We start from the raw sequence: 27,419 nt of genomic DNA on the forward strand, positions 1-27,419 counted from the left end.
TTATTTAAAACAAAAATGGAACATTTAATAGATGATGCTAAAGATATTGAATATTTACTACAATCTGTGATCAATTTACCAAAGGAAATAACAAATGACATAGAATATGATATAAAACAATTAAGAGAAAAAATCTATCATATATCTAGTGAAGAAAGGGCGGAAATAATAAATACCATGATGATAAACTTTGAAATTCTTAATTTTTGTATTAAAAAAATGGAAAAAGTAATTGACATTCCTGATAAAGGGACGATATTTTTGTGGTCATAAATTTCAAGTTTACCAAAGAAAATTGTAAAAGGTACAGGTTTTTTTTATTGATTTTTTGAATTGTAAATTATTACCTCCGATGCATTATCCTAAATATAATTATTTAGGACCATTTACAAATTTAGAGAAAAATGAAGAACAAATTAGACAGAGCTGCAAAAGAACAAGATTATTAGTACGAAAATCATAAAGACATTTTAGAAAAAAAAGCATTGGAAAGATATAATGATCCTGATCTTGTCTATGTCTGAAAAATTTCCGGCTATTTTCACTGCATATACAATGAAAGGAAAAATACGTTTAGGAATGATTTTAATATTTGAAAAAAAAAAAAACAAATCAAAAAAACGAATAATTTCAATAAATCAACATTTTTAAAAAAACATAAAACAATAAAATCCAAAAATTAAACAATTAAGTAATTTTGATATAATACAATTTGGAAATAATATAAAAATATTCAGAGGTTGTTTCATGAGAGATGAATTACCTAAAAAACCATTGTTAAATGAATGAGGAATATTAAATTTAAATAATTCTACTAAAGATGGGTCACATTGGGTTGCATGGAAAAAAATAAAAATAAGAAATTTTATTTCGATTCATTTGGAATCGTTCCTCCTCCTGAACTTGTAAAATATTCGGGTGAAGACAACCTTATGTATACCGGATGACAAATTCCAATATTATAACGATCCACCTATATGTGGACATTTGTGTTTAGAATTTATTTATTTTAAGTTTTATTTTTATTAAATCTTTTTCATTATGTAGACATCGAATTGTTTCTAATATAATATTTCAAATTATAATTAATAATAAAATAAATATATATTATTAATTAATAATTATTGATTATTAAGTAATGTTTTTTTTAATTTTAACTAATGTTGAAAGTTTTGTACAACACTTGCTCTCACTCTTCTTACGTTGTTTAAATCATTGTTTCCTCCTCATAGAACTCTCCCGCCATCTCCTTCATCCACTTCAAGACCACTTGTTTCATCTCGTCGTCGGTTTGAAATTTTTTTGTCGAAGTAATGAAATTAAAACTAAAATAAAATGAAATTATTCAATTCAACAATTGAATAGTTTATTACCTTCAGGTATGAAATTACAAAATGATGAAAATGTTATTACATTTACTTCAAAAATTGAGTAAAGGAAATTTTCAAATTATAGAAATACATTTTATAGACCAAAATGGTAAAAAATATTATTTTGATGATGATGATTTTATTGTTTATCTTGATTTAATTAAAGAATAGATATGGATGGTGTTTGAAAAATTGTAAACCAAATTGTGATAAGTCACCCATAACATTAAAATTACCTCCACCTTTAAAATTGCTTAGAAAACCTGAGTTTATAGTTGGTCCGTTTACATCCAGAGAGTAGCTTATCACACCTTTAGTTGTACTTACTCTTCCTACATACTCAATTTCAGATACTGTTTTACCTCGAATTTTAACTACAACTTTACTAAATAAATATGGAGGAAAATTATCAATTAGTTGTATTTTTGAATCATTAGAATATTCTTTTCCATCTTTTTGCAAATATCAACCATAGATAGAAAACTTTGTTTTTTTTTTTATATCCAGAAAACCATCCATGTTATTTATTTTAAAAATAATATCTTTATTAGGCGTTATTCGTAGGTATCAAAGTTTTCGTTTGAACTCTTTCAATAAAAGGATCATAGTTTTAAAAACATATTATTCGTTATTTATAATAGCAGAAATAAAAAAAAATGTTTATTATAAAATGAATTTTATTGAAATAAAATAATCTAAAATAAAATCTTTATTTCATTTACCTATGTGAGATATGCAGATTGGTCCATCAGGTAAAGGAAAAACAACTCTGTTGAAGAGTATAATTCTAAATCATTGGACTAATTATGAAAATTTATATATTTTTACAAAAAGTCTCGACCAACCAATTTATAAAGAACTGGTATAACTATTTGAAGATATACCTGAGATTTATTTTTATGTCTCTGATACAGATATAATATCTGAAGACGAATGTAAACGCGATAACTTAGTTTTTTTTGATGATATTCCTTTAGATGAACAAAAAGCTATTTATGAATATATGAATAGATGAAGACCAAAAAATACTTCGGTTTTTTTTTAACACAATGTTATAGTTCAGCAAATAAACAATATATTAGAAATAATTTAACTATTTTTAATGGTTTTTAAATCAACTCAATATATTAAAAAAATTTGGGAGAATTTTTTAAGTAATATTATTTCTTTAAATGATTTTAAAACTCTATGTTCAGATTGTTGGAAAAATGACTATGGTTTTATAACAATCGATCTAATCAATAATCGTTTCTACTATAAACTTGAAAAATTAATATTTTTCATATAATAAATGAATGTCGAACAAATTCAAAAGAATTTAAGAAAAATAATAAAAAAAAAATGTAACTTTTCCAGAACCACCAGAAACACAAAACCATTTTAAAGAAGGAACTAATTTAGAAAACTAACCTGAAAATATTAAAGAATTAATTCATCAGTTTAAAATATACTTTTAAAAAATAAGATTTATCACATTCTGAAAAAAAGTTAAATAATTTGAAAAAAGATAAATATGAAGATGAAGATGAAAATAATGTAAAAAAAATTAAAAGTAAAAGCATGGACACCAGTAAAGTTAAAAACAATAATTCACATAAAAAAAAAATGTAAAAAGTAACTATGGAAAAAGAGTTATAAATGATAAACATTCAGCAGAAGAAAAAGTAAAAAATTTTGAACCAATGTTAGAAGGTTTATCAAAAGTTGAATCATCTGTTAATGATGTTAAAGAGGTTGCAATTAAAACCGATAATGATATTAAAAAAATGTTAATACCTACTCCTTATAAACCTCGTAATGCAGAGATATTAGGATTATTAAGTACAGAGGTTTATGAAAATATTAAAACACCTAAAAGTTCTCCGATAAAAACAAAATATAATTCTCTTATAAGACAATTTAATTTAGATAATATAATATTAAATGGTAAAGAACGTATACTAACTCCAGGTATATGGTGTTTGTTAACTCGGAAAGACGTTCCAAAACAGAGTGAATATAATAATGAAGATTTTAATAAATATGCAAAAATATTGATTGAAACAGATTCAATATATCAAAATAATGATAGATCAACAGGAAAAGATAAATCAAGTGGAGATGACAGATATATGAAATTGATTAGTCCTATTTGGAAAGCAGTTATTTCAAATAAAAATGCAAAAGAAAATAAAACACCAACAATACCAAAAGAAAATTTAAATCCTACAATACCGATAGAAAATAAAGGAGCTGGTTTAATGAATTATACAAATAACGAAATTGAATAGCGTTGGATAGATAATATGAACTAATTAAATGAAAGATGTAATTTAATAGCAGCTGAAGAAATAGCAGGAAATTATGGTTTTCATAATGAAAAACAGGCTATTCTTAAATTATTTAAAACAAAAATGGAACATTTAATAGATGATGCTAAAGATATTGAATATTTACTACAATCTGTGATCAATTTACCAAAGGAAATAACAAATGACATAGAATATGATATAAAACAATTAAGAGAAAAAATCTATCATATATCTAGTGAAGAAAGGGCGGAAATAATAAATACCATGATGATAAACTTTGAAATTCTTAATTTTTGTATTAAAAAAATGGAAAAAGTAATTGACATTCCTGATAAAGGGACGATATTTTTGTGGTCATAAATTTCAAGTTTACCAAAGAAAATTGTAAAAGGTACAGGTTTTTTTTATTGATTTTTTGAATTGTAAATTATTACCTCCGATGCATTATCCTAAATATAATTATTTAGGACCATTTACAAATTTAGAGAAAAATGAAGAACAAATTAGACAGAGCTGCAAAAGAACAAGATTATTAGTACGAAAATCATAAAGACATTTTAGAAAAAAAAGCATTGGAAAGATATAATGATCCTGATCTTGTCTATGTCTGAAAAATTTCCGGCTATTTTCACTGCATATACAATGAAAGGAAAAATACGTTTAGGAATGATTTTAATATTTGAAAAAAAAAAAACAAATCAAAAAAACGAATAATTTCAATAAATCAACATTTTTAAAAAAACATAAAACAATAAAATCCAAAAATTAAACAATTAAGTAATTTTGATATAATACAATTTGGAAATAATATAAAAATATTCAGAGGTTGTTTCATGAGAGATGAATTACCTAAAAAACCATTGTTAAATGAATGAGGAATATTAAATTTAAATAATTCTACTAAAGATGGGTCACATTGGGTTGCATGGAAAAAAATAAAAATAAGAAATTTTATTTCGATTCATTTGGAATCGTTCCTCCTCCTGAACTTGTAAAATATTCGGGTGAAGACAACCTTATGTATACCGGATGACAAATTCCAATATTATAACGATCCACCTATATGTGGACATTTGTGTTTAGAATTTATTTATTTTAAGTTTTATTTTTATTAAATCTTTTTCATTATGTAGACATCGAATTGTTTCTAATATAATATTTCAAATTATAATTAATAATAAAATAAATATATATTATTAATTAATAATTATTGATTATTAAGTAATGTTTTTTTTAATTTTAACTAATGTTGAAAGTTTTGTACAACACTTGCTCTCACTCTTCTTACGTTGTTTAAATCATTGTTTCCTCCTCATAGAACTCTCCCGCCATCTCCTTCATCCACTTCAAGACCACTTGTTTCATCTCGTCGTCGGTTTGAAATTTTTTTGTCGAAGTAATGAAATTAAAACTAAAATAAAATGAAATTATTCAATTCAACAATTGAATAGTTTATTACCTTCAGGTATGAAATTACAAAATGATGAAAATGTTATTACATTTACTTCAAAAATTGAGTAAAGGAAATTTTCAAATTATAGAAATACATTTTATAGACCAAAATGGTAAAAAATATTATTTTGATGATGATGATTTTATTGTTTATCTTGATTTAATTAAAGAATAGATATGGATGGTGTTTGAAAAATTGTAAACCAAATTGTGATAAGTCACCCATAACATTAAAATTACCTCCACCTTTAAAATTGCTTAGAAAACCTGAGTTTATAGTTGGTCCGTTTACATCCAGAGAGTAGCTTATCACACCTTTAGTTGTACTTACTCTTCCTACATACTCAATTTCAGATACTGTTTTACCTCGAATTTTAACTACAACTTTACTAAATAAATATGGAGGAAAATTATCAATTAGTTGTATTTTTGAATCATTAGAATATTCTTTTCCATCTTTTTGCAAATATCAACCATAGATAGAAAACTTTGTTTTTTTTTTTATATCCAGAAAACCATCCATGTTATTTATTTTAAAAATAATATCTTTATTAGGCGTTATTCGTAGGTATCAAAGTTTTCGTTTGAACTCTTTCAATAAAAGGATCATAGTTTTAAAAACATATTATTCGTTATTTATAATAGCAGAAATAAAAAAAAATGTTTATTATAAAATGAATTTTATTGAAATAAAATAATCTAAAATAAAATCTTTATTTCATTTACCTATGTGAGATATGCAGATTGGTCCATCAGGTAAAGGAAAAACAACTCTGTTGAAGAGTATAATTCTAAATCATTGGACTAATTATGAAAATTTATATATTTTTACAAAAAGTCTCGACCAACCAATTTATAAAGAACTGGTATAACTATTTGAAGATATACCTGAGATTTATTTTTATGTCTCTGATACAGATATAATATCTGAAGACGAATGTAAACGCGATAACTTAGTTTTTTTTGATGATATTCCTTTAGATGAACAAAAAGCTATTTATGAATATATGAATAGATGAAGACCAAAAAATACTTCGGTTTTTTTTTTAACACAATGTTATAGTTCAGCAAATAAACAATATATTAGAAATAATTTAACTATTTTTAATGGTTTTTAAATCAACTCAATATATTAAAAAAATTTGGGAGAATTTTTTAAGTAATATTATTTCTTTAAATGATTTTAAAACTCTATGTTCAGATTGTTGGAAAAATGACTATGGTTTTATAACAATCGATCTAATCAATAATCGTTTCTACTATAAACTTGAAAAATTAATATTTTTCATATAATAAATGAATGTCGAACAAATTCAAAAGAATTTAAGAAAAATAATAAAAAAAAAATGTAACTTTTCCAGAACCACCAGAAACACAAAACCATTTTAAAGAAGGAACTAATTTAGAAAACTAACCTGAAAATATTAAAGAATTAATTCATCAGTTTAAAATATACTTTTAAAAAATAAGATTTATCACATTCTGAAAAAAAGTTAAATAATTTGAAAAAAGATAAATATGAAGATGAAGATGAAAATAATGTAAAAAAAATTAAAAGTAAAAGCATGGACACCAGTAAAGTTAAAAACAATAATTCACATAAAAAAAAAATGTAAAAAGTAACTATGGAAAAAGAGTTATAAATGATAAACATTCAGCAGAAGAAAAAGTAAAAAATTTTGAACCAATGTTAGAAGGTTTATCAAAAGTTGAATCATCTGTTAATGATGTTAAAGAGGTTGCAATTAAAACCGATAATGATATTAAAAAAATGTTAATACCTACTCCTTATAAACCTCGTAATGCAGAGATATTAGGATTATTAAGTACAGAGGTTTATGAAAATATTAAAACACCTAAAAGTTCTCCGATAAAAACAAAATATAATTCTCTTATAAGACAATTTAATTTAGATAATATAATATTAAATGGTAAAGAACGTATACTAACTCCAGGTATATGGTGTTTGTTAACTCGGAAAGACGTTCCAAAACAGAGTGAATATAATAATGAAGATTTTAATAAATATGCAAAAATATTGATTGAAACAGATTCAATATATCAAAATAATGATAGATCAACAGGAAAAGATAAATCAAGTGGAGATGACAGATATATGAAATTGATTAGTCCTATTTGGAAAGCAGTTATTTCAAATAAAAATGCAAAAGAAAATAAAACACCAACAATACCAAAAGAAAATTTAAATCCTACAATACCGATAGAAAATAAAGGAGCTGGTTTAATGAATTATACAAATAACGAAATTGAATAGCGTTGGATAGATAATATGAACTAATTAAATGAAAGATGTAATTTAATAGCAGCTGAAGAAATAGCAGGAAATTATGGTTTTCATAATGAAAAACAGGCTATTCTTAAATTATTTAAAACAAAAATGGAACATTTAATAGATGATGCTAAAGATATTGAATATTTACTACAATCTGTGATCAATTTACCAAAGGAAATAACAAATGACATAGAATATGATATAAAACAATTAAGAGAAAAAATCTATCATATATCTAGTGAAGAAAGGGCGGAAATAATAAATACCATGATGATAAACTTTGAAATTCTTAATTTTTGTATTAAAAAAATGGAAAAAGTAATTGACATTCCTGATAAAGGGACGATATTTTTGTGGTCATAAATTTCAAGTTTACCAAAGAAAATTGTAAAAGGTACAGGTTTTTTTTATTGATTTTTTGAATTGTAAATTATTACCTCCGATGCATTATCCTAAATATAATTATTTAGGACCATTTACAAATTTAGAGAAAAATGAAGAACAAATTAGACAGAGCTGCAAAAGAACAAGATTATTAGTACGAAAATCATAAAGACATTTTAGAAAAAAAAGCATTGGAAAGATATAATGATCCTGATCTTGTCTATGTCTGAAAAATTTCCGGCTATTTTCACTGCATATACAATGAAAGGAAAAATACGTTTAGGAATGATTTTAATATTTGAAAAAAAAAAAAACAAATCAAAAAAACGAATAATTTCAATAAATCAACATTTTTAAAAAAACATAAAACAATAAAATCCAAAAATTAAACAATTAAGTAATTTTGATATAATACAATTTGGAAATAATATAAAAATATTCAGAGGTTGTTTCATGAGAGATGAATTACCTAAAAAACCATTGTTAAATGAATGAGGAATATTAAATTTAAATAATTCTACTAAAGATGGGTCACATTGGGTTGCATGGAAAAAAATAAAAATAAGAAATTTTATTTCGATTCATTTGGAATCGTTCCTCCTCCTGAACTTGTAAAATATTCGGGTGAAGACAACCTTATGTATACCGGATGACAAATTCCAATATTATAACGATCCACCTATATGTGGACATTTGTGTTTAGAATTTATTTATTTTAAGTTTTATTTTTATTAAATCTTTTTCATTATGTAGACATCGAATTGTTTCTAATATAATATTTCAAATTATAATTAATAATAAAATAAATATATATTATTAATTAATAATTATTGATTATTAAGTAATGTTTTTTTTAATTTTAACTAATGTTGAAAGTTTTGTACAACACTTGCTCTCACTCTTCTTACGTTGTTTAAATCATTGTTTCCTCCTCATAGAACTCTCCCGCCATCTCCTTCATCCACTTCAAGACCACTTGTTTCATCTCGTCGTCGGTTTGAAATTTTTTTGTCGAAGTAATGAAATTAAAACTAAAATAAAATGAAATTATTCAATTCAACAATTGAATAGTTTATTACCTTCAGGTATGAAATTACAAAATGATGAAAATGTTATTACATTTACTTCAAAAATTGAGTAAAGGAAATTTTCAAATTATAGAAATACTTTTTATAGACCAAAATGGTAAAAAATATTATTTTGATGATGATGATTTTATTGTTTATCTTGATTTAATTAAAGAATAGATATGGATGGTGTTTGAAAAATTGTAAACCAAATTGTGATAAGTCACCCATAACATTAAAATTACCTCCACCTTTAAAATTGCTTAGAAAACCTGAGTTTATAGTTGGTCCGTTTACATCCAGAGAGTAGCTTATCACACCTTTAGTTGTACTTACTCTTCCTACATACTCAATTTCAGATACTGTTTTACCTCGAATTTTAACTACAACTTTACTAAATAAATATGGAGGAAAATTATCAATTAGTTGTATTTTTGAATCATTAGAATATTCTTTTCCATCTTTTTGCAAATATCAACCATAGATAGAAAACTTTGTTTTTTTTTTTATATCCAGAAAACCATCCATGTTATTTATTTTAAAAATAATATCTTTATTAGGCGTTATTCGTAGGTATCAAAGTTTTCGTTTGAACTCTTTCAATAAAAGGATCATAGTTTTAAAAACATATTATTCGTTATTTATAATAGCAGAAATAAAAAAAAATGTTTATTATAAAATGAATTTTATTGAAATAAAATAATCTAAAATAAAATCTTTATTTCATTTACCTATGTGAGATATGCAGATTGGTCCATCAGGTAAAGGAAAAACAACTCTGTTGAAGAGTATAATTCGAAATCATTGGACTAATTATGAAAATTTATATATTTTTACAAAAAGTCTCGACCAACCAATTTATAAAGAACTGGTATAACTATTTGAAGATATACCTGAGATTTATTTTTATGTGTCTGATACAGATATAATATCTGAAGACGAATGTAAACGCGATAACTTAGTTTTTTTTGATGATATTCCTTTAGATGAACAAAAAGCTATTTATGAATATATGAATAGATGAAGACCAAAAAATACTTCGGTTTTTTTTTTTAACACAATGTTATAGTTCAGCAAATAAACAATATATTAGAAATAATTTAACTATTTTTAATGGTTTTTAAATCAACTCAATATATTAAAAAAATTTGGGAGAATTTTTTAAGTAATATTATTTCTTTAAATGATTTTAAAACTCTATGTTCAGATTGTTGGAAAAATGACTATGGTTTTATAACAATCGATCTAATCAATAATCGTTTCTACTATAAACTTGAAAAATTAATATTTTTCATATAATAAATGAATGTCGAACAAATTCAAAAGAATTTAAGAAAAATAATAAAAAAAAAATGTAACTTTTCCAGAACCACCAGAAACACAAAACCATTTTAAAGAAGGAATTAATTTAGAAAACTAACCTGAAAATATTAAAGAATTAATTCATCAGTTTAAAATATACTTTTAAAAAATAAGATTTATCACATTCTGAAAAAAAGTTAAATAATTTGAAAAAAGATAAATATGAAGATGAAGATGAAAATAATGTAAAAAAAAATTAAAAGTAAAAGCATGGACACCAGTAAAGTTAAAAACAATAATTCACATAAAAAAAAAATGTAAAAAGTAACTATGGAAAAAGAGTTATAAATGATAAACATTCAGCAGAAGAAAAAGTAAAAAATTTTGAACCAATGTTAGAAGGTTTATCAAAAGTTGAATCATCTGTTAATGATGTTAAAGAGGTTGCAATTAAAACCGATAATGATATTAAAAAAATGTTAATACCTACTCCTTATAAACCTCGTAATGCAGAGATATTAGGATTATTAAGTACAGAGGTTTATGAAAATATTAAAACACCTAAAAGTTCTCCGATAAAAACAAAATATAATTCTCTTATAAGACAATTTAATTTAGATAATATAATATTAAATGGTAAAGAACGTATACTAACTCCAGGTATATGGTGTTTGTTAACTCGGAAAGACGTTCCAAAACAGAGTGAATATAATAATGAAGATTTTAATAAATATGCAAAAATATTGATTGAAACAGATTCAATATATCAAAATAATGATAGATCAACAGGAAAAGATAAATCAAGTGGAGATGACAGATATATGAAATTGATTAGTCCTATTTGGAAAGCAGTTATTTCAAATAAAAATGCAAAAGAAAATAAAACACCAACAATACCAAAAGAAAATTTAAATCCTACAATACCGATAGAAAATAAAGGAGCTGGTTTAATGAATTATACAAATAACGAAATTGAATAGCGTTGGATAGATAATATGAAACAATTAAATGAAAGATGTAATTTAATAGCAGCTGAAGAAATAGCAGGAAATTATGGTTTTCATAATGAAAAACAGGCTATTCTTAAATTATTTAAAACAAAAATGGAACATTTAATAGATGATGCTAAAGATATTGAATATTTACTACAATCTGTGATCAATTTACCAAAGGAAATAACAAATGACATAGAATATGATATAAAACAATTAAGAGAAAAAATCTATCATATATCTAGTGAAGAAAGGGCGGAAATAATAAATACCATGATGATAAACTTTGAAATTCTTAATTTTTGTATTAAAAAAATGGAAAAAGTAATTGACATTCCTGATAAAGGGACGATATTTTTGTGGTCATAAATTTCAAGTTTACCAAAGAAAATTGTAAAAGGTACAGGTTTTTTTTAATGATTTTTTGAATTGTAAATTTTTACCTCCGATGCATTATCCTAAATATAATTATTTAGGACCATTTACAAATTTAGAGAAAAATGAAGAACAAATTAGACAGAGCTGCAAAAGAACAAGATTATTAGTACGAAAATCATAAAGACATTTTAGAAAAAAAAGCATTGGAAAGATATAATGATCCTGATCTTGTCTATGTCTGAAAAATTTCCGGCTATTTTCACTGCATATACAATGAAAGGAAAAATACGTTTAGGAATGATTTTAATATTTGAAAAAAAAAAAAAACAAATCAAAAAAACGAATAATTTCAATAAATCAACATTTTTAAAAAAACATAAAACAATAAAATCCAAAAATTAAACAATTAAGTAATTTTGATATAATACAATTTGGAAATAATATAAAAATATTCAGAGGTTGTTTCATGAGAGATGAATTACCTAAAAAACCATTGTTAAATGAATGAGGAATATTAAATTTAAATAATTCTACTAAAGATGGGTCACATTGGGTTGCATGGAAAAAAATAAAAATAAGAAATTTTATTTCGATTCATTTGGAATCGTTCCTCCTCCTGAACTTGTAAAATATTCGGGTGAAGACAACTGTCGTATATTGCAGACAGTCGTCAAAATAATATTATTTTATATATATGTAATATAGGTGGGAATATTTCAAATTGTAAATTATTGACATAGGTCAGGCCAGTGAAGCAATAATGTGCTGAGGCAACAATAATATTTTCTATATAACACCGCCGTACGCGCAGGCACGCCCCCCCGTTGTCGCTGAGTGATTCGGCGAGGACGTAGCTACGACGTGCGTGTGAAACGCCGATCGTAGTACGGGCTAGGCGATCTGAATTTGCTAAGTGTTTTGTTTTATGTTTGTTTTAATACAATAAAAGTGTTTCCGACCTGAAAACCCGAGTTAAACATTATTTTAGTCATTCTTACGTTCTTACCTTTTATAGGAACAGAGCCGGGATATACGTACTATGTGTCAATGAAGTCTTATTAAACTGAATAGTGCCAAGGTATATGTAATCTTTGAGTCATTTCAACTAGATAGGAACGAACTAAGAATTGACAAGCGCCTACCATCCTACCTCAACGAGTTAACAGTGCCATTCTAATTAACTTTAGAGAGTGTCATTAACTAGAGAATACGAGGGTAAGGCGATAGTTGGTTTACCGCGTATTGTCTAATACGGGTGATACCACAGAGTGGCGCCCAACGGGGTTCTTATTCACGGGCGGAGACATTTTTTTTTTGTGCGTGTGCCCTGGTACCTCAACCTTGGCACGTTTAATTTTTCGAAGTGTTTATGTACGAGAAGTACAACAGTTTTTACGTGTGGTCTGGGAAAAATTCCCTTGGCACACCAATTTTTTGTACAAGTGAAGTACGACAATTGTGTACGTTTTGGGTAGTAAAACCCGGAGCAAGTTTAGTGTTTTTACCTGTTAAAGTAAAATATACTTTTTGTGTGTGTTTTGGGGTGCAGTAGTAACCCAGAACGCAATTTTGTGCGTGTGTATACCGAGTGAGCAACACATACGCGTTCGATAAATTTTTCTTACGGAAAAAGTAACGCTTGTACCTCGTGAGTACACCAATATATAATTTTTGTTTTTTTTTTGTACAAGTGAAGTGCGATTAATTGTACATTTCTGGTAGTGTAACCGGGAGCAAATTTTTAGTGCTTTACAAGTTAAAATAACAGTTATAAGAGTTCTGGGTACAGTAGAAACCCAGAACGCAATTGTGTGCGTGTATACCGATTAACTAACAAATACGCGTTCGATTTTTGTCTTACCGACAAGACAACGTTTGTGCCGCGTGAGTACAATTTTGCTAACCGTGCGTCTACACATATACGCCAAGGTGAGCAACGTTTTGTAATATACTTAATTATTAATATTAGGATTGTAGATTAGTTTTTTTAATAATTTAAATAATTTTTTTTATTAGTTTAATTTTCGTTCGCCCTTCAAAATTGTAGATTAGTTTACTTCAAAAAAAAAAAAAAAAGAAAAATAGATTTTAATTTTAATTCTTAAATTATTCAAAAATTAAGTAGTTATTGTTAAGTATAAATATATTAATAAAAATCGACTTCTTTCACTACAAAATAACAACGCAAATAAATTAATAATTCAGGCAGACAAAATTTTAAGACACTAGTAATACCTTATATCAAAATAATAAAAAAAAAACAAAAATCCAAAACACAAATGGAAAAAATGATAATTAAACCAGATAGTTTTTCCGGACAAGGAGACATCAAAATATTTCTTAGACAGTACGAAAAAGCAGCACAAATAAACAATTGGGACGACAATGAAAAAATGAAATTCTTATCAATATTTCTGAAAGATACTGCCAACAAATTTTTACAAAACTTGGAAAACAAAGAAAGAAACTGGTCATGGGAAAATCTAAAAAGTGAGTTCATAAACGAATTTCAACCAATAGGATACTATATAATACTGAAAGACAAATTAGAAAATAGAAAACAAAACGACTTAGAGTCAATTTCTAGTTTTGTTACAGAAATAGAATATTTATGTAGTCAAGTAGACAAGGATATGAAAGAGGAAGATATTTGTGTTTACATACTAAAAGGTATAAAGGAACCTATATTGCACGCAATTTCACTTCATGACAACAGTAACTTAAAAAAGTTAAAAGAAAATTTAAAAAAATATGAACTTATGCAATTTAGAATTAATTCAAGAAGCTCAGGACTTAGCGAATACACAGAAATTTTGAACAAACAAGTAATGCAATTAAATACCGAAACAAAAGACAGCAACCAAGAAATTCAACGTTTAAATACAAAATTAGAAGGAATAGACAGTTATTACAAAAACAAAATTGATCAACTATGTACCGAAATGAACAATTTAAAAAAATACGACAAGACAGTAAATTTTGAAGATAGATCACGCAACAGAGACAAAAGTCCATATCCACACAAATCAGATTACAAAGGCAGGAACAATTATAGGGAAAAAGGTCCTTATCCCGATAGGTACAACGACTATAAGTTCAGAGAAAATAGTAAAGATAGATATAATAACCATAAATACAGAGATAACAGCAGAGAAATTAGCAATAATAGAGATAGGTCTTATTCAAGGGATAGGGAAAACTCCTACGACAGGTCCAGAGATACAAGCAGAAATAGATATAACAACAGAAATCGTGGAGATGACGCAAATAGGAAACAGCACAGTAGGGACAACAGCAGAGAAAGATACTCAACACCGGAAAAATTTAATGGAAGAGAAAACATAATATGCTACAAATGCAATGAAAAAGGACATTATGCAAACGATTGCAATTTTTCAAAAAACGAATAGCACCCGAGTTAAGAGAAAAATCGGAATATCTACCTCGGGGAACAAATAATATTAATTTAAAAATCGACACCTCTAAATTTAACAGAGAAAAAAAAATTGAAAAAAATAATTATATTCATTTTGTAGAAAATTGGTACAAATCAAAAAATTCAAATAAACTAATAACTAATGAAGTAAACGACGATGACGAAAAAGCTGTAGAAAACATCGTAACAATAAGTAGTTTGAACCCACTAAACGAATTTCAAAAATTCCTACTCAGCAATAACGATAGAACCGACTTCCTATGCGATTACAGTGAACAGACGGTAAATATTTTATCATTACGAAATGATATCGCAATCGGCCATTGCACAAGTCAATGCCTTACTATGTCGAAGGGGATCGCATTACAATTTAGAAATAAATTTAACAACGTTCAAAATTTAATAGACCAAAGAAAAAAAATAACCGAAATTGCTTATTTGAAAAACGGAAGACAATGGGTTCTATATCTAATAACAAAAAATGAATATTACGACAAACCAGCATACACTAACATTTTTAGAACACTAGCTAACACTAGGAAATTTTGTATTGAGAATAATATTACTACTTTAGCTTTACCCAAAATCTGCACTGGACGAGACAAAAAGGATTGGAAAGTTATTTCTACTATGATTAAGTTTATTTTTCAAGACACGCAAATAAAAATTTTAATATGCCTACTACCAAACAATGACGATGAAAAACAAAATAAATATTTTAAAAACAATGGTTCACAAACTAGTAATATAATCACGTTAGGGAAAAATTTCAATAACACAATCAACGATAAATTAAAAAATGAAATCTCACAGATCGCGGGTTCATTCATAAAAACGGAAAATGTACCCGGAGACGGTGACTGTGGTGCCCACGCACTACGAATATGCCTTAAACAACATGGTATATATAGAAAGACAGTAGAATTATTAAATATGCTCGGCATTCCTAATTGCAAATCTGGCTACTATCTTAAAGATGACGATCTAGCGTTTATCTGTGACCAATTCAATTTTAACTTATATTTAATACACGAAAATTCCGAATATACAAATGCCATAATTTACTGGAAATTAAATAGGAAAAACATAGGGATATTCAATAAAAATTGCCATTGGACACCAGGAATCATAACGGAAACATATAATCCTCGTCAATTCAATAACATAACAATAAACACAGTTTTTCCCAACTTTAATACTATAGAAGAAAATGTAGACCATTTCTTACACGAATGTTTCGATTGCTTAAAATTATCCCAACAAAACACTATAGAGAAAAATAAAACCAACAATAATTTTAAAACAGACAAATCCACAATATGGTATTCAAAATTTTGTCAAGACTGCAAATATTTGTCCACATCCAAGGACATACTAGACGACCAAGATGACAGAGAACAGTATTGGAGCGAGGGGGGAAACGTTATGTTTTGCGAAATATGCGGAAACTACATAAGGGAATATCGGAACCGGCCTATACAAGAAGACGAGAAAGCCATAGAAACCAAAAACCAGCTTATTCAACACAAAAATGAAATCAAAATCAACAATCAAAATATAAGCGTAGATTCAGATACTGAACGAAAACAAAGAGTGCTATCCATAAAAATAAAATTAGACGGTAACGAACAAAATGCAATTATAGACACAGGCTCAAATATATCATGTATAGATTATTCCCTAGTAAAAAATAAACAAGTCACAAAACCCAAAGAACAAATGACTATAACAGGCGCTGGCAACAACGAACTGATACAAATAGGAACAACAGAATTAATAATTACAATCAACGCACGCCAATATCAAATCAAAGTATACGTCGTTGAAGGACTAAATTGTAAATTACTATTAGGAAACGATTTTAATATTAGATACAACCTAATAGTCGATTTTAAAAATAAAAACATACAAATCGACAATAATTCTATAAAAATGGACGAGATATGGTACGAACATAATATAAATCACAACTTAAACATTTATACAACTGAAAGCATCGAGTATAAAACTCAAAATAACGAAACTATGATACATGAGAATGAAATAAGAGACGATCAAGGCACAATAATAAACATTTCTAAGGGACTAAAAAATGATCAACGCGTGAAAGCATCAAAATTAATAAAAAGGTTTAAACATTTATTTACGTCCGACCCATTAAATATAGGGTGTGCAAACGTGGAACCCTGCGAGATTAAATTAAAATCTGACAAACCTATATTCCAACCCCCATACAGAACACCCCCAATTCAAAGAGAAAAATTAAAAACGTTAATTGATAAAATGATAAAAGCTGACATTATCGAACCTAGTCGAAGCAATTACGCGGCGCCAGTATTTTTAATACCTAAAAAGGAGAAAGGCGAATACAGATTTTTAGTAGATTATAGGAAACTAAACAATGAAACAATTAGTGACAAACACCCTATACCTAGATCACAAGACCTTTTCAGAAGCTTAGAGGGTGCAAAATATTACAGTTCTATCGACCTTTGCCAAGGATATTTTCAGATCCCAGTAAAAAAAGAGGACCAAGATAAGACAGCCTTTATTACGGATTTTGGCCTATATAACTTTAAACGAATCCCCCAAGGTTTTAAAAATTCGGGCCCAATTTTTCAAAGAGTTATCAATAATTTATTCAGTGACCTTTTATATAAAACAATGATAGCATACTTGGACGATATATGCTGTTACGGAAACAACTTTGAGGTAGCATTAGCCAGATTAGAGGAAATACTCAAAAGACTAGACGAAGCCGGATTAAAATTAAAAACTAACAAATGCGTAATATTAGGTACGGAAATAGAATTATTAGGTCATAAAGTATCAAATATAGGACTAACACCGCTGAAAAAAAATATAAAGGCGATAACGCTTTTCCCAACACCAGCAAAAATTAAAGACGTAAGAGCTTTCATAGGATTAACTAGTTATTACAGAAAGTATATAAAAAATTTTGCGAAAATCGCCACACCACTGACCGACCTAACAAAAAAGGAAAACAGATTTCATTGGGATAGCTCTCAAGAAAATGCATTTTCAATTTTAAAAAAAGCCATAATAACAGCCCCCGTACTAGCTCATTTTGAGGACGGACACCAAGTTTTTGTAACCACGGACGCGTCATTAGAAGGACTCTCGGGAATTTTAGAACAAAACGACAACGATGGAAAACGACACCCTATAGCATTCGCTTCAAGAAAATTAAAGGGGGGTGAAAGAAACTTTACGACCACAGAATTAGAAATGTCGGCAGTTGTATTCGCAGTGAACTATTTTAAAGAATATTTGTTGGGCAGAAAGGTAATAGTATTTAGCGACCATTCAAGTTTACAATACTACCAAACAATGAAAAATCCATCATCCCGAATAACAAAATTTATTTTTAAATTATTAGAATTCGACATTGAAATTAAACATCGCCCCGGCCTTTGGAATACAGCCGCGGACTGCTTATCACGATACCCAGTAGACACATTACAAGTAAAAAAAATCTTCGAAACTACAGAGACAGAAGAAATAAATTTTGACACAATAAATATAGACAACATCAAAGGAAGTCAATCAAATGACGAATTTTGCAAAGGCATCATATCCGCAATAACTGAAAATAACAATTCAAAATACAAAAGAAAATCTAGACAATTTACAATCAAAAACGATATGTTATTTTTTAAAAATTGGTCACCGAACGGAATCAAAAATTTATTAGTAATACCAAAAAATTTAGTCAATATAGTACTGAAATCCTACCACGAGTCAGCGCTATCGGCACATTTCGGAATTACAAAAACCTTAGCAAGACTAAAGGAAAAATATTACTGGCCGACAATGACACTAGACACAAACAAATTCATAAAAACCTGTACGTCATGTCAACTTTCAAAAAATCAAAACGGTAAAAAACCAGGACTATTGCAACCTATTCCATTAATCGACACAAAACCTATGTCAAGACTATGCTTTGATTATTTAGGACCATTACCCATATCCAAAGGTAAAAAATACTTAATAGTAGCTACCTGCAATGCAACAAAGATGGCTTTTGCGAAGGCTGTTACAAACGCAGATGCAGCAGCAACCATCGATTTTCTATTCGATATAATAACTACCTACGGCACACCAAAATACTTCGTCAGCGACAGAGGTACACATTTTAAAAACATTGAAGTTAAAAATATATGCGAGAAATTGGGAATAACTCAAAAATTTTCTACTTCGTACCACCCACAAAGTAATGGGATGACTGAATTAATGAATAAAATCATATGCAATGCCCTGACACATTACGTCGACAACAACCAAAAAAACTGGGCACTATACTACAAAATGGTAATATTCGCGTACAATACACACCCACACGCAAGACTTGGCTACTCCCCATTCTATCTAATGTACGGCACGGAGGCAACGCAACCACTAGACAACAAAATCTACCCACCCGAAACAGAACATAATAGAATCGAAGCGATTACACAATTACAAAAAGTTAGGCAAGAACTGCCTAAATTGATAGAAGCAGAACAAATTAAGCAAAAAAAACAGTACGACAAAAGCCACAAGGAAGTAGAATACCAACCCGGCCAAAAAGTACTAGTAAAAATTAAATTTCAGAAACAAGGAGAAACAAAGAAATTAGCACACAAATATAGAGGCCCTTTTAAAATCTTAGAAAAAATCTCAGACGTAAACTACAAGATTGCTTTAACACTCAAAGAAAAAGAAACCACGGACATTATACATGTAGATAGATTAAAACCATACCATGAAAAATTAGACTAAATTAATAATAATAATTATAATAAATTACGCACTCACCAATCGTTCAAAAAAAAAAAATAATAAAAAAAAAAAACATACATAATTAATAACCTGAAAAATAAAAATGATAATAAATAAAAAAAAAAACCAAAATAAACCAAAAAAGAAAAAAAACCAATTTATTGAACTGTAAAACCATTAAAGATTATTATTCAGAATCAGTGTCCGACGACAAAGTTACGGTGCCGTTGTCGTCACCCTCCTCATGCTCCAAAAATTCGACCACTTCATCTTCAGGGGGCGGGATGATCCCCTCCGGCCACTCAACCTCTAGTGTTAGGTCACGACGACCACGAACTAAACAAAAAAGAAACTACAATAAATCTGGAAAAATTAGTATAATAACAAAAAATAAAAAAATACGCACTATTTCTTAAAATATACGTTTTCACGATGCGATCCATTGCAAAAGAAAGAGAAAGAAAAAGAAACCAAGAGAAACTGTTGAGATGTCACCTCGAACAACAGTGCCACAATACTGATTTCAGCATACAGTTAATATAAGATATATGCTAAATTCACACCAAAAAAAAAAAAAAAGAAAGAAAAATAAATATATAAAAGAAGGGCTAAAAACACCAGAAACGTTTTAGCAACGGTACGCAATTATATAATAATAGCAAAACACAATAAACAACCTGAAAACGCCAACAAAAAACGTAGACTTAACATAATGCGAACGCCTATTCCAACAGAGACAAAGACTAGGCAAACATCACGGCATCTCTGTATACACATAGACATATATATATATATATAAAAAAAAAAAAAAGGGGAAACCACAGCAATAAAATATAAAAACCACTCAATTAAGGCCAGCTATGGAAAAAATTTATAATAGTAATATTATACCAACTAGTCAAGAGTATAGAATCACTATAAAAAAAAAAACTCATAAAATACAATTTATTGTTTTTAGATGCTGATACTATTACTATTGTTATCAACAACAAAAATAAGAGGAGCAACAGGAACGGGAGAAGACACAAAAATTACTGTATCACCTGGGGCATTTTTCAACGAAATCAAGGAAACCATAATGTACGATAAAAGTATACCACTTATATACACGCAAAGCACGGTAAAAGACAATATAAACAATTTCGGGGAAACTTTGGAAATAGAAAAATACTGCAAAAACAAAAAAAATCATAATAATTACTGTAACATCGTACAGCAATCGATTACGCTATTAAATAATCTAAATAAAAACATCAACGATAACGACATTAAAACAATGGAATTTCTAGAAAATAGAAACACCTTCGATTCTAAGAAGAGATCGAAACGAGGAATACAATTCATAGGAGATTTCTATAACTTCTGCTGCAATGTAGCAACGGATAAACAAATTAAAAATTTTTATAATAATGAAGAAAGATTAGCCGAACAGGCAGACAAACTTAAAGACATTTTTGTCTCAGATCACAAGGACCTATCACAAATAACCTCACAACTAAATAATTACACAATGACCATGGGAAACAGAATAGAATTATTAAAAAATAACTTTAAAAACTTTGTTAAGGAAGAAAAAGACAACATGATGTTAGAAAAAAACAACTATGATAACCTAATACAGGGCACACAAGAAATAATGTTCAACATGGCAACCAGCTTAGTAAAATTTATTAATTACGAGAGAGACTCCAGTACACAGCTACACTGCAAGCTAGGCAAAATACCGCCACGGGTAATCAGTACCGAAGTATTATTCTACGACCTAAATAAACTGTCAAAATTATTAATGGAAGACGGATACGAATTAGTAATAAAATTAGAAAATATTTATTCATATTATAACCTACCAATAGTTGAATGCCAATTTTCGAAATCAAAAATCTTAATTAAATTAAAAATACCAATTAAAGAGAAATCGACCAATTGGAAGCTATTTCAATATATCCCGGCACATTTTAAATTTCAAGATTCTATTTGCCTAATATTTTCGGAGAAAACGTATGTAGCAGTAAATACCGAAAATGACGACCATAGAATAGTTTCAGGTATGGGGCTGCAGCACTGCGACCCCCCGATAACAGACTTATGCTACATCCCAAAATTCACTTCAGATATCACGTTAACACCGAAATGTGTAGAAGTAATGTTCAAAAATCTACCCTTAAATCAAATAAATAAGTTCTGTTACTTTCAATGTGTCAAACAACAGGAAAATGAAGAAGTAATAATTAAACAAATTGGAGTTAACACCTTTGCGATTACGAACCCCCAGCCGATACTAATGATAAGGAAATCAAGAAAAAACGAATACTCCGAAACACAGAAACTAAAAATAAACTACACACACCCAGGCCTAATAAAAATTACCTTACCCTGCAACCATGAACTGTTAAGAAACGGGAAAATACTAATTCCTAAAATGTTTCCATGCGAACTAAGCAACCTAAACAAATTTACCATACAAAGAATATTACCTACGTCCTGGACCAACATAAAATCTTTAAACATCGTTCACGAGGCACAAAAAGATCAAAATATATACTTCTCAAATCTAAGCGAAATACTAAATGAAAACTGGGCCAAAGAAATCCCAAACTATCACATAACTAGACAATTAAAAGATCCTGAAGAATATTTTAAGAAGGTTATCCTAGAAAAAATGCCACAACCTTTAATAAATGACTTTCTAGGCGATATAATATACTTAGTATGGTTAACAACACTAACCATAGCAATAGGATTTTTAGCATACAAATTATTTCCCGTCCTAATAAAAATAGACTTACTTAAACCCCCGCCGATTCCGGCAAGACAATAAAATTATTTTTCATCATAATTATTAACAAAACAACAACGCTCGAATTATAGCTGACACAAAAAGACTAACATATTATATAAAAAAAAAAGAAAAAACGCGTAGTCAGCCCTAATTAACTATATATATATAAAAGGAGAACAACACACACATAACCTTACACGTAATATTCATATATATTTACAGATGAACGACACCAAAAAACTCACACTGAAAATAAAAATAGAAAAAATACAAAAAGCAATAAGAAAGACAAAAGGAAACATAAGAAAAATTGAGAACGGGGAGAATCCCAAAAACAGACACCAACAACGTAGACAGAATAAGAAAAATTCCTTAAACATTGATAAAAAAATCCAGGAAGGTTTCGAAAATCTTATAAATTTTATCAAGTCCCTTGAATAATTTTTCTGAATATTACTCTAAACAAAAACACAAGATTTAATATAACTGTACAAATTTAACTTTCCTCAAGATTTTATAACATGTAATACCTTTTACCTACCACTCAACAAGCCACCGTCGGAAACCAGCAGACCGCTCCTGGCCGAAAGGCCAATCCACTGTATACACTACCACTTTAAGTCAACTTCTCAAGCCGGCTGTCACCCACGTTATCGTTATATAATATATATATATGTATGCATTGTATAATGGTTTTAAATCAACGAACAAATTTAATTTAACTACCTTAAAAATTTAATATTTCTACCTTTAATATTCCTCCAGAATTTTATAATATGTAATACCCTTTTAAGAACAAATATGTAATTTAGCACCAGATTAGTAAAATCAATAGCAGACATTAGCAGATTTTATAATAACTAAACTATTGTAATATTATAATAAAACAAATTACATTTAAGGTTTTAAAATTACATTTTTACAATAATAAAATATTAAAAACATGTTACAAAAGTAAAAAACAAAAGAATAGAATGTATTTTCAGCATAAACAAAAATTCACGAGTCAACGAGTAGCAACAATCTTCTGAGACAAAGGGCGAATATAATATTTTCAAAGTAGACAATAAGCATTAAACCAAAAATTATAGAAACAATAGCAAATAAAATTGTTCCATACGAAGACACGAAAAAGACACAGTCCAAACAGAAATTTGAAAAGCAGAAATATAGATATAAGAATAAAAATTACAAATCAAATTCGACAAAACGAAAATAAGCAAGATAATATTCAAATACTTACCTTATGAAATACAAGAAGAGAAGAAGAATTAACTACCACAGAATCAAAGAATGAAATACCATAGAAAAACAACGAAAATTTATTGCTATTTGTCGAAATAAAAATATTATACTTCAAACTGTGAACAATCTCTAAGAAAACATTTTTCCACAAAAGGACCAATCAATACATTTTTATAACCTTATATTCATATTTATTTTTTTTTTTTTTAGGCACGCATTATATAATTAATTATTAAATAGTAAGATTAAATTAACATTTAAGCATAATTTTATAGTCAACGACGCGAATAGGCCGAGACAGTAACCTAGTAATTATATAAGTTTAGTATTTAATTTTGTAATAAGACATTTTTATGTAGCAATAGCATTAAAAAAATGAGGGCATTTTTTCCAAAAAACAACGGGGACTGTCGTATATTGCAGACAGTCGTCAAAATAATATTATTTTATATATATGTAATATAGGTGGGAATATTTCAAATTGTAAATTATTGACATAGGTCAGGCCAGTGAAGCAATAATGTGCTGAGGCAACAATAATATTTTCTATATAACACCGCCGTACGCGCAGGCACGCCCCCCCGTTGTCGCTGAGTGATTCGGCGAGGACGTAGCTACGACGTGCGTGTGAAACGCCGATCGTAGTACGGGCTAGGCGATCTGAATTTGCTAAGTGTTTTGTTTTATGTTTGTTTTAATACAATAAAAGTGTTTCCGACCTGAAAACCCGAGTTAAACATTATTTTAGTCATTCTTACGTTCTTACCTTTTATAGGAACAGAGCCGGGATATACGTACTATGTGTCAATGAAGTTTTATTAAACTGAATAGTGCCAAGGTATATGTAATCTTTGAGTCATTTCAACTAGATAGGAACGAACTAAGAATTGACAAGCGCCTACCATCGTACCTCAACGAGTTAACAGTGCCATTCTAATTAACTTTAGAGAGTGTCATTAACTAGAGAATACGAGGGTAAGGCGATAGTTGGTTTACCGCGTATTGTCTAATACGGGTGATACCAAACAACCTTATGTATACCGGATGACAAATTCCAATATTATAACGATCCACCTATATGTGGACATTTGTGTTTAGAATTTATTTATTTTAAGTTTTATTTTTATTAAATCTTTTTCATTATGTAGACATCGAATTGTTTCTAATATAATATTTCAAATTATAATTAATAATAAAATAAATATATATTATTAATTAATAATTATTGATTATTAAGTAATGTTTTTTTTAATTTTAACTAATGTTGAAAGTTTTGTACAACACTTGCTCTCACTCTTCTTACGTTGTTTAAATCATTGTTTCCTCCTCATAGAACTCTCCCGCCATCTCCTTCATCCACTTCAAGACCACTTGTTTCATCTCGTCGTCGGTTTGAAATTTTTTTGTCGAAGTAATGAAATTAAAACTAAAATAAAAGGAAATTATTCAATTCAACAATTGAATAGTTTATTACCTTCAGGTATGAAATTACAAAATGATGAAAATGTTATTACATTTACTTCAAAAATTGAGTAAAGGAAATTTTCAAATTATAGAAATACATTTTATAGACCAAAATGGTAAAAAATATTATTTTGATGATGATGATTTTATTGTTTATCTTGATTTAATTAAAGAATAGATATGGATGGTGTTTGAAAAATTGTAAACCAAATTGTGATAAGTCACCCATAACATTAAAATTACCTCCACCTTTAAAATTGCTTAGAAAACCTGAGTTTATAGTTGGTCCGTTTACATCCAGAGAGTAGCTTATCACACCTTTAGTTGTACTTACTCTTCCTACATACTCAATTTCAGATACTGTTTTACCTCGAATTTTAACTACAACTTTACTAAATAAATATGGAGGAAAATTATCAATTAGTTGTATTTTTGAATCATTAGAATATTCTTTTCCATCTTTTTGCAAATATCAACCATAGATAGAAAACTTTGTTTTTTTTTTATATCCAGAAAACCATCCATGTTATTTATTTTAAAAATAATATCTTTATTAGGCGTTATTCGTAGGTATCAAAGTTTTCGTTTGAACTCTTTCAATAAAAGGATCATAGTTTTAAAAACATATTATTCGTTATTTATAATAGCAGAAATAAAAAAAAATGTTTATTATAAAATGAATTTTATTGAAATAAAATAATCTAAAATAAAATCTTTATTTCATTTACCTATGTGAGATATGCAGATTGGTCCATCAGGTAAAGGAAAAACAACTCTGTTGAAGAGTATAATTCTAAATCATTGGACTAATTATGAAAATTTATATATTTTTACAAAAAGTCTCGACCAACCAATTTATAAAGAACTGGTATAACTATTTGAAGATATACCTGAGATTTATTTTTATGTCTCTGATACAGATATAATATCTGAAGACGAATGTAAACGCGATAACTTAGTTTTTTTTGATGATATTCCTTTAGATGAACAAAAAGCTATTTATGAATATATGAATAGATGAAGACCAAAAAATACTTCGGTTTTTTTTTTAACACAATGTTATAGTTCAGCAAATAAACAATATATTAGAAATAATTTAACTATTTTTAATGGTTTTTAAATCAACTCAATATATTAAAAAAATTTGGGAGAATTTTTTAAGTAATATTATTTCTTTAAATGATTTTAAAACTCTATGTTCAGATTGTTGGAAAAATGACTATGGTTTTATAACAATCGATCTAATCAATAATCGTTTCTACTATAAACTTGAAAAATTAATATTTTTCATATAATAAATGAATGTCGAACAAATTCAAAAGAATTTAAGAAAAATAATAAAAAAAAAATGTAACTTTTCCAGAACCACCAGAAACACAAAACCATTTTAAAGAAGGAACTAATTTAGAAAACTAACCTGAAAATATTAAAGAATTAATTCATCAGTTTAAAATATACTTTTAAAAAATAAGATTTATCACATTCTGAAAAAAAGTTAAATAATTTGAAAAAAGATAAATATGAAGATGAAGATGAAAATAATGTAAAAAAAATTAAAAGTAAAAGCATGGACACCAGTAAAGTTAAAAACAATAATTCACATAAAAAAAAAATGTAAAAAGTAACTATGGAAAAAGAGTTATAAATGATAAACATTCAGCAGAAGAAAAAGTAAAAAATTTTGAACCAATGTTAGAAGGTTTATCAAAAGTTGAATCATCTGTTAATGATGTTAAAGAGGTTGCAATTAAAACCGATAATGATATTAAAAAAATGTTAATACCTACTCCTTATAAACCTCGTAATGCAGAGATATTAGGATTATTAAGTACAGAGGTTTATGAAAATATTAAAACACCTAAAAGTTCTCCGATAAAAACAAAATATAATTCTCTTATAAGACAATTTAATTTAGATAATATAATATTAAATGGTAAAGAACGTATACTAACTCCAGGTATATGGTGTTTGTTAACTCGGAAAGACGTTCCAAAACAGAGTGAATATAATAATGAAGATTTTAATAAATATGCAAAAATATTGATTGAAACAGATTCAATATATCAAAATAATGATAGATCAACAGGAAAAGATAAATCAAGTGGAGATGACAGATATATGAAATTGATTAGTCCTATTTGGAAAGCAGTTATTTCAAATAAAAATGCAAAAGAAAATAAA

This window comes from Metopolophium dirhodum, chromosome 1, assembly GCF_019925205.1.
Source record: "Metopolophium dirhodum isolate CAU chromosome 1, ASM1992520v1, whole genome shotgun sequence".
NCBI classification, from domain to species: domain Eukaryota; kingdom Metazoa; phylum Arthropoda; class Insecta; order Hemiptera; family Aphididae; genus Metopolophium; species Metopolophium dirhodum.